This window comes from Anoplophora glabripennis, unplaced genomic scaffold (genome assembly GCF_000390285.2).
Source record: "Anoplophora glabripennis isolate ALB-LARVAE unplaced genomic scaffold, Agla_2.0 scaffold164, whole genome shotgun sequence".
Classification (NCBI taxonomy): Eukaryota; Metazoa; Arthropoda; class Insecta; order Coleoptera; family Cerambycidae; genus Anoplophora; species Anoplophora glabripennis.
The window spans coordinates 47123-60238 of NW_019416480.1; positions in this window are offsets into that span (position 1 = coordinate 47123).

The following is a 13116-nucleotide window of genomic DNA, read 5'->3' on the forward strand; positions in this document are numbered from 1 at the left end:
ATCCAGTAGATCTGTTAAACGATTTTGCAAAAATTGTAGATAAATGTCCGCTGTCAAACGACCATCTAACACAATCGGGCCCAAGAGTTGATTGTTGATCATTCCGCACCATACATTAATACTAAACCGATGCTGAAAGTTACTTTCAACCGTGGCATGGGGATTTTCATCTGACCATCGATGTTCATTATGATGATTGTTAATTCCATCGCGTGTGAATTGGGCTTCATCCGTAAACAAAATGTAACGGTATAGCCTAGGATTTTGATTTACCCAATTGCAAAATTGCAACCTTAGGGCATAGTCACCATTCTGAAGATTTTGGACCCGCTGAATATGGAAAGGGTGCAGCCCATTCCTGCGAAGAGTCGTCCATACTGCTGTCTGATTAATTTGAAGGCGACTTGCAATGCGCCTTGAACTTACACCTGGACTACGTTGTGCAACATCAAGAATCTCTTCTTCTACACGCACATCAAGACCATTTTCTCGTTCCGATGTGATTCTTGCACTGGGAAACATGCCGGTTTCGCGGGAAGTGACAAAAATTGATTGAAATACACTTCTGTGAGGGGTTCTTCTGTTAGGATAGCGGTATTGGTATTCAGCAACGGCCCGTCTAGCGTTCCCGTTGCAGTATCCATAAATGAAAATCATATCGGCATATTCTTGATGTGTAAATATCGCCGGCATTGCGGAAGTGTGTAGCACTAACTAACTAACAATAACAGCTGGATGTGACAGCCACAAAAAACAAATGCCAAATATTATTTGAAACAATAACTGCTGAACGTTACAACCACAAAAAACAAATGTTAACTATTATTTTCCGCGGTTAATCGCTTACTATTAATAATTAATATCCCAGTAACGGTTAAGAATCGGACACATGTTTATATGACTTTTTTTGTATATTTTGATCTCCTGAACACGTTCCTCGAGTATGGCCGTTTCCTCACCAATATACATAGGTATATATGTAATTATAAGGAGTCTTTAATTCTCAATAATGATATACATACAGTCAATACCAGACAATGCTATGATATCCGAATTCCTTTTGTAAAATATACCATAACAACTAATTCACCAGATTGTTTGGGATTTAAGATATATATAACCATTTACCGAGTGAACTCAAGACTGATAAGATTACAATATCTCAAGTTAAACAAAAACTGAAATTATTTTTAGTAGATAAGTGTTATTATATGTTTATTTGACTATTGTTATAGAATCCTTTTTTGTCCATAACAAGATAAATAAATAAATAAAAATTAAAAAAATAAAAATAGATTAATAAATTAAAATTGATATATAAACATAATTTATATATCAATTTTATTTCAAAGTGATGGAACCTACAGAAATGCTGTACAATTTGTAAAATTATTTGATTTTTTTTTTAACGCAAAGAGTTGAAAGAATCGGATACGAAAAATATTTGCTCTCAATTTCTCTAGTCGCTTCTGCCTAAAATTTAGGCTTATTTTTTTACCATTAGATTCGAAATAAGACAGTAATAAATTACCTCTTAATTTTGTTCTGCAAATTTTAAGGGACTCATCCTTAAAGGACTGTAGCCTCCCTTGGAGGTATTTCTATACTATGTTCATATAAACTTTTTCTCATAGTCGTAGAATGCGCTGGTAAAATATTGTAGGTTACATTCGGGACACCCGGTATATTACATATACCGGGTTTGTGTGCTTTCTAGTATTCTTATACATAGATAGATGATGCAGAGTACTTCCTATACAAATTTTCTCGTGCAAATAGAATTTTATTTCATGCGTTAGTAAAAGAAAGTTTTATAGTTGCTTTTAAGAATGTACTGAATCTTTTTTATATTCTAGATCTACTGCGACCTGCACTATTTTTACGTATATGCACAGCTAATACAGTCATCCACGAAAATAAAGTTAATACTTGCCTTTTTACCATAACTTCAAAAGTTTTCCTGAAACGATGCATCATTACCTCGCTGCAAAAAAATTACGCACATATTACCAGGATGCAAACATTGTATATCTTCACTAGAGGCATGCCACTCATGCTTTTTTAATAGTGAGGAGTCTGGGATATACCTTAAAATATTTCATAGGATGATTTTATTGCTAAAGGAATTGAAAATTTCAGTATTTTTTAAATTTATAATCCAAAATAGGGAGTAATACTAAAATTATTGATTATGGACAAAAATTCTGAGATTGACTATAAATTTTTACGATTATTAATGTGTATTATTTACAGTGTTTCTATTGCTGTCGTTCTGATAATTTTCATTTTGTTTTTTTTTATTTTAATTGCGTTTTATAAGACTCTGATGTATGTAGGATGAGTAAAATATGGTTTATATTCCCACTATCCCTCTCTTAATATCATCCTATAAAACATTTATATGTAGGTACATATAACCCATACAACCTACGTAAAACTATTTAATTTAATTTATTCATCTAAGGTATGAAGGATTTTTAATTCGTTATAGTTTAGACATTGTTTAGTTTAAGTCTGTTGACAAGAACAGAATTTTTTAGCAACGAGGTAAGGTACTGTACAAGGGGCAAGTTTACTTTATTAAAATTAATTAGAGTGCTGTATTATTGCTTTTTCTTTTAACTAACTATAGGAAAAGGTTATTTGAAACAGTTTGGTAAAACGTCAATGTATTCTAGAATATAAGTTATGTCTTTGGATGTTTATAATTGCAGTTGGTTTTAAAATTTATTTTGTAGACTTTGCTTAAAACCTATTAAAAAAACAACTATATTTATAGTTAGTATTTATGGCTTTTATATTTTAATAATAATATACAGGGTGTCCGGAAATTATGCGTCAATACTTTAGGAGGTGATTCCTCACAAAAATTAGGGTCACAAAGTCCTATAACAATTTTTCGAAAACACGATATTAACGGAGAAACAGGGTGTCAAAAAAAATTTTTTTTTTAGTTTTTCTTAGATAACTTTTTTATTTGTGATTTTATTTTTTCCAAATTTTTCCTATGTATTACTGGTGCCCTTGTAGATTTATGTTCCCAATATGATGCAAATACTCCAGTGCCAAACGGCCTAACCTGACCTTAATCTTCGATCTATGGCCCACAACTTTTTTGTTTTCACCGCTTTATAAATTTGAACAGCACCATGTTAAAGATTATCAAAAATTATTTAAAAAAGTATCTCTTGTTGCGATCCAATAAAATGAACCGTTTCTGAAAAAAACGACTTCAAACATTTTCATGTGTTAACGCTGGTTTAAACTGATATTGACAGTTTCAACTCATCAATACAAAATTTATTCACTAACTAAATTATTAACTAACATTTTTATTTAGTCTATGCTCTTATAGTAAGTTCTCGAAATGCTGTCCTTCCATTTCGACACACAAATTCATTCTTCTCAGAAATTTGCGACGAACTCTGAAGAATATGCCCTCTTTTGCTCTTATTATTGCAAAACTGTCAATAATTCGTTGCGTCAGCTCTTCCACGTTATTAACAGGCCTTCTGTATACCAGTGGCTTAACATAGCCCCAAAGGAAAAAGTCGATCGGGTTCAAGTCGGGCGATCTGGCAGCCCACTCTATGAATCCACCACGCCCTATCTTCCTCTCAGGGCAAATTTCATTGTGCTCTCTCACCGTTAAACTGTAATGAGGCGGTGCACCGTCATGCAGTAGCCACATTACACGTCGCACTCCAATAGGAACGTTTTCCAACAAAACTGGCAGATCATTTTGTAAAAAGTGTAGGTATACCTCACCACCAAGCCTTTGAGGAAAGAAATGTGGCTCAACTAAATGATCTCCCACGATTCCAGCCCATACATTCACAGAAAATTTATTCTAGAACCCACATTCCACTACTAAATGAGGATTCTCGTCACACCAATAATGTTTATTATGTAGATTTATTACACCACCATGCCCGAATCCAGCTTCATCCATGAAAAGAATTGAATTGATGAAATATCTGTTGCCATCATGGAGATTTGTAATTGTCCTGCAAAAATTCAGTCGTGCAATCGGATCTCTAAGAAGTAGGGCTTGGATCTTTTGATAGTGGAATGGATGCAGAAGTTGTTCCTGCAAAATTTCATGGACTGAGCTTTTGAGAATATCAGGATTATTATCAATCACATCCAGAACACGAACTTCAGCCCCAGGATTTCGAGTTCGTCTTGGGCGACCGACATCAAACCGCCTCGTCTTAAAAGAGCCAAACTCACCTAATTTCTGATGGACAGTATTGAACAACTGCGGTTGTGGAATTCTTCTATTTGGAAATGCATCTCGATACAAACGTTTTTTATCAGTTTTAATCACGATACTTATTACACACAAATGATCAACAGAATAATTCACATAAATATTATCTGTCAAAAATAGCTAAGGCAACATTAAGTTATTGTTTTCAAAGCCTCCTTTGTAAATCTTAAAAATCAGTTTAAAGCAGCGTTAACGCATGAAAATGTTTGAAGTCGTTTTTTTCAGAAACGGTTCATTTTATTGTATCATAACAAGAGATACTTTTTTAAACAATTTTCGATACTCTTTAACATGGTGATGTTAAAATTTATAAAGCGGTGAAAACAAAAAAGTTGTGGGCCATGGATCGAAGATTAAGGTCAGGTAAGGACCTTGGGCACTGGAATATTTGCATCATATTTGGAACATAAATCTACAAGGGCACTAGTAATACATAGAAAAGACTTGGAAAAAATCAAATCACAAATAAAAAAGTTATCTAAGAAAAACTAAAAAATTTTTTTTTAACGCTGTATCTCCGTTAATATTGAGTTTTCGAAAAATTGTTATAGGACTTTGAGACCCTAATTTTTTGTGAGGAATCACCTCCTGAAGTCTTGACGCATAATTTTCGGACACCCTGTATATGTACAGTATGTCCGCGGATTGAGTTTACAAGAGCACAAAAGGACCAAAAAGTGAAAGATACGAAAAAAGGCATTCTTATTATTATCTTTCAGTTTTCGGTCAATTTGTCCTCTTGTAAACTCAATTCGCGGACATACTGTATATTACCAACTCAATCCTAAGTTTTACATTTTCTATGGAAAATAGAGGATGACCCAAAAGAAATCCAGGATTTAATGAGGAAAGAAGATTTCATTAATTAAAAAGTTGGCAAAGTTTTTAAATGTTTTTAAAGGGTAGACATTGCCATTAAATATGAAAGAGGATATCGGACATATGACCTCCGCGACTTTTAAGAAAATTCTGTATCACGCTTTCGCATATCTGCGGCTGAATTTCGTTGATAACTCTCCTAATTGCTGCCTTTCATTCAGAAATGGTATCCATTTGAGCAGAATAAACTTTGGACTTTACGAATCCCCACAGAAAAAAGTCGCATGGCGTAAGGTCGCATAATCTTGGTGGCCAAGTCATGTCACTCTTATGAGAGATTAGTCGTCCATTAAATTTTTGCCGTAAGTGAATAGTTTTACATGCCGTATGGAAGGGGATATCATCCTGTTGGAACGACATGTCATCCAAATCCATGCCATTAAAATGAGGCCACAAAAAGTTCAATAGCATCTCTCAATATCATTCTCCATTTATGGTCACTGCGTTTCCAGCTTCATTTTCAAAAAAGAACGGACCAGTCATCCCACCAGCGTAAAATCCACACCACACTGTCTCTCTTTGGTACGCAGTGGTCGTTCTTGAATGACCCGAGGATTGTCTCGACCCCAAATTCGACAGTGACGCATTAGATGGTCGTCTGGGTTAGCTGAATCTTGAATGGATGCAGACGCAGATCCTTTGTTAACATCTACTCACGTAGCAATATTTTCGGTTGAACGACCAGTATCAGGTCAGTTTGTTTTTTTATTGCCTGTAACCGAATCTTCTTTTTCAAATTTGGCAACTAATCTTCGCACAGTTGTTTCAGTCGGGTCGTGTCTTCTACCGAAAATTCCACGTAATTTACGCATGGTTTCAGCTACACACTCTGCGTACTTGTAATGAATTTTCAGAATCTTCACTTGCTCGTCCGTCCGTCGTATGACCCTACACAATGTTACCCTTCGGAATGAGAATGGCACACAATTCAAATCCTGCGTTACTTTTGGGACACCCTATATCTACGGCGATGGCCAGAAGTACGGAATAAAATTCATATTTTTTGAATGAGTAAATTTTTTTTAAAACGCCGAAACACGTTAACTGATTTTGATTTTCTCCCATCTTTCGGTTATATAATAATTAATTTTTCTTCAACCCCCTAACATCCAGCTACCCATACTTTTTTTTCAAATGGAAACATAAGGCATGAGGGGACTCGTTGAAAAGCTTATAGAAAACCGAATCCATCCATACCAAACAAACAAGTTTTATTTTTCCAATAGCAAGGTTTTTAGGGTTGTATAAAACACCTACTTAACAAGTGAAATAAAATTTAATTATCTTCAGTGTTAACCTCCATGAATTTGCGCAGAATAAAATAAAGAATTTTAAATTGCTAAATATATAGAATAAAAAAGATATATTTTTTATGTTGCGTGTTTTTGGCACCACTTACTTGTCAGGCTTTCTGGTTAAATTTTCGCTTTAGTTGTAAATTGGAGTTCGAAACGTTACTATTGTGTCAAAATCAAGTTATTTACTGAATTGCAATGGTATTGTCGGAAAGGCAACGCATCGAAATCTTGATATTGCTTGGATGTGGACACAAAATAAGAAGTCAGGCTGAAGTATGCGATTTATTTAATGCGAAATATCCCGAAAACCAAATCTCGCAAGGGACAGTTAGTAAAATATTTCACAAATTTGAGGAACACGGTACAGTACAGACTTTGCCCAAAACTGGACGGGCACGTGCTTTGAATGAAGAAAAGAAATTAGACATTGCATTAGAACTTGTTGAAAATCCTCATACTTCAACTGTTTCATTGGCCCGCAATCACGATGCTTCTCGAACTGCAATTCGAATGTTTCTGAAACAAGAGAAATACCACCCCTATAAGGTATGTCTTGTCCAAGAGCTTTTGGAAGACGATTATGATAGGCGATTACAATTTTGTGAGGAAATGATGAGACGGTGTGACGACAATAATGGTTTTCAACGAGACGTACTTTTTTCGGATGAAGCTACGTTTTATTTAAATGGAGTGGTTAACAGGCACAACTATCGCTTTTGGTCCCAGGAAAATCCACACTGGACATGCGAATCGCATACGCAGCATCCACAAAAAGTTAATGTATGGGCAGGTATCATCAACAACAGAATCTTGGGCCCATTCTTTTTTGAAGAAAATCTTACTGCCGCACGCTACCTGGATTTCCTAACATTTGACCTGATACCTGCTCTAGCTGTGATTTTCCCTCATGAAATTGATCCAGATATACCGAATGAAAGAATTTGGTTCCAACAAGATGGCGCTCCCCCACATTTTGGTATTGATGTTCGAAGATACTTAGATGAAATGTTTCCAAATCGCTGGATTGGTAGACGGGGTACAGTTGAATGGCCGCCAAGATCCCCCGACTTAACACCCCTGGATTATTTTCTTTGGGGATATTTGAAAGAAAGAGTCTACCAGGACAGACCGGATAATATTGAGAATTTAAAGAACAAGATTAGGGCGGAGATGCATAATTTACCAGCTGAAGTCATTCAGAATGCTGTGGACAGCTTTTACTATCGTCTTGGAGAATGCCAAATAGTGAATGGAGGACATTTTCAGCATTTGCGACATTGAGTTTATTTTTGTAAATTATCTAGTTGTTTCAATTTCTAAATGAAAAAAAACTTGTTTATTTGGTATAGCTGGATTCAGTTTTCTATAAGCTTTTCAACGCCTTATCATGCCTTATGTTTCCATTGGAAAAAAAAGTAGGGGTAGCTGGGGGTTAGGGGGTTGAAGAAAAATTAAGTATTATATAACCGAAAGATGGGAAAAAAATTAAAATCAGTTAACGTGTTTCGGAGTTTAAAAAAAATTAACTTCATTCAAAAGATATGAATTTTATTCCGCCTTCTGGCCATCCCTGTATAATAAGGAAGTACAGGGTAATCGATTTAACCGAAGAAATGAGTTGTTCTAAGAAACGGCCGAGAAAAATAAATTATTTTAGAAACTATTTCATTTTTGCTTACTTTGACTAGAAGTTAGGGCAGAAATACAGAAATTATCTTTACACTAGGTGTCGCGGCGCTTCAAAAATTTTTTTTCCAGCAACATACACTTTTTAATATGTCACGATAAAGATCCCTTAATTTTGAATATTTTTCCTATACAACATTTTTTTATGTTCCCATTATTTAAAAAGTTATGGGCAATTCTCTAGTGAATTTCTCTATCTCATAATTATTATTGCAACGACGTAGTCAGCGATATAGCTCTTTTGTCGATGCTCTTGCTGGTTCAATATATCAATAACTATGGTTCTATTTACAATAAAAAACGTATTCCCTAAAAACAATTTAATAACACAACTGTGTATAGAACAATTACATTAATTTGTAAGAATTACAAACCCACCTATCATATAAGGGAGACCACAACAGTATAAAGAATATCAACTGAAATACGTAAATAGAAAAGGAATATCAACTGAAACAAATAAACATGAAAGTAAATAAACACAATTTTAATGGGTGTTCAATGTTAGCACCATTATTATTTAAATACAATTCATCACGTTTTCTTAGTTCACTAGACGTTACTTTTTTTAAAATATTGCCACGTATTTCAGCACAAGCGGCAGTGATTTTCTGCTTCAAATGATCAATACTGTTTGTTTTAGTTTTATACACAATATTTTTAGGGCTCCCCACAAGAAGAAATCAAGAGAAATATGGGGCTCTCGGAGCAAATTGTAAAGTGCCATTAAGTAGTACCTATCCACTTATTTTCAAGTGCAAATTTAAATAGTTTTGAACAACTGCAGCATTATTGGTAAGGCGCTCCGTCCAGTTGAAACCACATGTGTCTCCTAATTTGAAGTGGCACATTTTCTATAATAGGAATTTCATTTGCAAGAAAATTGCAATACCTTTGTCCCGTTAAGACACCAGCATAAAATGGAATGCCATGACTAATAAAATGACTTTCGCCTGTCCACAAAATGTGGTTATACAAATTAGGATCATCATCTAATGCAACTAAGAACTGAGAAATAAAATTTTTTCGCCGTTCAAAATCTCCAGGATTTAACTCTAGCACACTATGTACTTTATAATCGTGAAATTTGTTAATTTTTAAAACTCTTTGAATTGCATTATATGTCAAATTTAACTCTCTCGAAGCCTTTCTAATCGGTGCTTCAGGATGATCTTATGTAGTTATGTATATGTAGTTTATTATAACTGCCACATTTTCGTCAGCGGGTACTGTTTTTTGTCTCACCCTGTTAACTAAAAATGATTTCTTATTCTGACGGAGAACATTTTTCAATTTGCTAAATATTTGATGATTTGGAAGATTTCTTTCGGGATATCTCAGTGCGTATAATCTTTTTGCCCGTAATGCATTTTTATGGGCTTCTCCGAAAATTAACAGCATATCCACTTTTTCGTCATGGAAAACATTTTATTACTGCTACTTTTCAGTAACTACTACTAATGCACGATCACAATACTTCAAAAATTAATTTTCGAAATTCTGACACTTCTCATTGAGTATATGTTATATGAAAACAAATACTGTTTTTTACCTAGCCTGCTTGCATTTATTCAAAAAAATAATAAAGTTCAACGAATAGAATTTACTACATTTATTATAGAAATGTGTGGCAAAAACTATCACAACAGATAAAAATTTGGCAATTGTTTTTCACTGTTTAGTTGCATTGGAGAATTACAGCAAAGCTTTTAAATTTTAGTGTCATTAAATAAGTTTATATAGTTATATGATGGTGTCTTATTAACAAAGTACAACTTGGGAATCGACAACTTTTTAAATAATGGGAACATAAAAAATTGTTTTATAGGAAAAATATTCAAAATTAAGGGATCTTTATCGTGACATATTAAAAAATGTATGTTGCTGGAAAAAATTTTTTGAAGCACCGCGAAGCTTAGCGTCGTAAAGATATTTCTGTATTTTGTCCTTACCTTCAAGTAAAAGTAATCAGAAATGGTTAATTTCTAAAATAATTTGTTTCTCTCAGCCGTTTACCAGAAAAACTCATTTCTCCAGTTAAATCGATCACCCTGTACATATTTTCTATATATTGAAAAATACAAAGCAAAATATCCAAGACCTGAAGAAAAACTGAACATCCGACAACATCGCAGTTTTGATTTTCATATTATATGTGATTCACTTAATAAATAATAGACAAGGGTAATAGTAATTTAAGTTTTTGTGAGGCACTGAATACTTTATATGAATGGAAACTTCTTAAAATTTCAGAAGACCCTTCTAAAATTTAGAAATATTACAAATGGTAAAAAATTAAAAAAGAACTCTATGCATTTTATATGAATTCTCTAAATTGGAACAAGTCTAAAAAGTTATTTTCTATTGTACTAACATCAAATAGACTTTTTATTCATCATGCATCTTACAACATTTCATCTTCGATCTTGCAAATTCTCGTTAAAAAGGTAAATTTTTGCCTAATATTATTTGAGTATCAAACTCTAGCACCTGAAAAGTCTCGAAAACAATATAAAATGGTAAACAATTCAAACGATTGGTGTTTCGAAAGAAGTGAAGAATTTTACGGAAAATGTCTTTCTTTCTAATTTTTCAAAAAGGACAAAGCATATAAAACCGCAAGACAGAATATTGCATAGTGAAAGCTTTACTAATAGCTGAAAAACAAGTTAAAATTCTTCTTTGTTAAAAAAGATGTTGACACTGACGTTCTAACCGATAGAATCTTTAAATGAATTCAATCACACGATCGTATATAAAATGTTATTAAAAAACACTAAATTAAAAATTAATTTCTTGAAAGAAACTGTTATTTGTGAAGCCAATAAATGTGGCAATGACTTTATGAAATATATCTTTTTAACACATTCCTTACACACTGTTATTATTATTATTATTATTTGGATTTAATTAGAAGTTAAGAACATTAAACCGTATATTTTGATTTAACACTGTCTAGTTTGACCAGATAAACATGAAAAGGCTTAAAAGTGACCTGTATTTACATACGCCTATAAAAAACGACTCCAGACAGTCGTCCCTGTTGATAAACGAAATGTTACAGTTACAGCGGGCGACGGAAAGTCTGGAGAAACTCAAATACCAACAATGAAATGTATTAATTTATGTGAAACAATTTTCCGAATAACCTTCTCAAGGGCTATAAATAAAGGAATTGCACCATCAAGCTGCTCAGAAAAACCTCCTTAAAAAATATTCGTAAAACCGTCGACTTTCCTTGCTTAGATATAGAATTTCTAACAGAAAATAAGTTTTTAATCAACGATTTTGAGTTTGGCTTTCCAAATAGTATCGCGACGCTTGTCAAATTGATTTTTCTAATATTCTTTATGAATAATATCTCTACGCCTTATTCCAATCGCTAGGATTAGTTAAGAAATATTAGGCTTATACGAGAAAGGGGAACGGTATATTATTATTCAATAGGCTGCATTTTAAATAGGTATTTTATAGAACAATTACATGGTGTGAAACGACATTGCGACAAACTTTCAGAACTGACTCCTCTTATAAAAACAGAAATCAAAAATTTAAGACACTAAAAAAAGATGTACCAGTTGAGAGTGAAAATACACTTGCTCCAGCAAAAAAGTTGTATAAAACAGTGATCTGTCTAAATTTCTTGCTGTAGTAATTAATCTGTGTTGATGCGGCTACTAAAACATACAGCTAAACTTAATTGTGGTATATTAAATGTAAGTAAACTGTGCATTTAAGAGAAACAGATTGTAATGCATCAATAATATTTCAACATTAACATATTTCAGTCGATATTTGTGACAAAAATGCTTTTCATATTTCGTAGTTTTCTGATTTATAAAAAATATTTTGTAGGTATAGTGCAAGAGTTAATAATGTTTTAGTTTCAGCGGTAAAATATTGTAATAATAAAAATGTATTATACAGGGTGTTTCAATTAAAACGTCCCATCTGGAAAATATCCGAATTAAAAAAAACAAAGTAAACCTGACACACGTCGATTTTCTTTTCAAGGGGGACAAATGATGGCGTAAGTTTTGGTGTCTTGGAAATTACCCCTTACGCAGGGGCATAAAATACCCTTAAACTTTAAATGACACCATATGTTGAGTGACACTTCATTTTAAAGCTTTTTCAATTTTGCTTACAACGACATACGACTTTTTAAATTTTGGTTTGAATATGTCAATAAAATCATCACTTAATATATCAATGAAAATTTGTTTTAATTTTTCGTTTATCTGTCAATATAAAAACTTCATTCTACCTTTCTGACTTTCTTACTGGAAACGATTATCTACCCGATGATTGTGGAAGTATTGGAAAATGATAACGCTTTGCTAAAGAGGATGGTTTTAGCAGAATGGTGCTCCACCACATTATGCCGTAACTGTGCGTGATTCTCTTAATCAGAATTTCAAATCACTGAATAGGACGCAGAGGTTCAACTGAGTGGTCTCCCAGATCGCCACATCTAACGCTATTAGACCTTTTTCTATGGGGACACGACCGAACTCACTGGAGGAGCTTCATCAGCGAATTGTTGTAGAATGTCGTTTTTGTCACAAATTTCGACGTAAAATTTTTTAACGAACATTGATCAAAGATTATTTCTTATATATTCATAATATCTTATGAATCACGGAGCTCTTGGGAATAATTTCAGCTTTGAAAGTTACATCTTGCGTTATTCTCATCATGCTAACTCCTAATTTCTTAAATTCTTTTTGTTAAATAATTAAATCAAGATGGTTCACGATGGCCTTAAGTTACAAAAAATATAATCCGTGTAGAAAGTGAAACTACAAGAAAGCGTAAATGACTGTCATTCCGTCCTAGACTGGCCTTCACGTTTGCAAATCTGGTATAATAGATAAAGGAATGACTATTAATAGATTAAATTTTATCTATTTCTCTAAAAAAGCTGTTATTAGGTTAAAAAGACAACCATTTACGTCCGTTCAGTACCACGATAGAGCT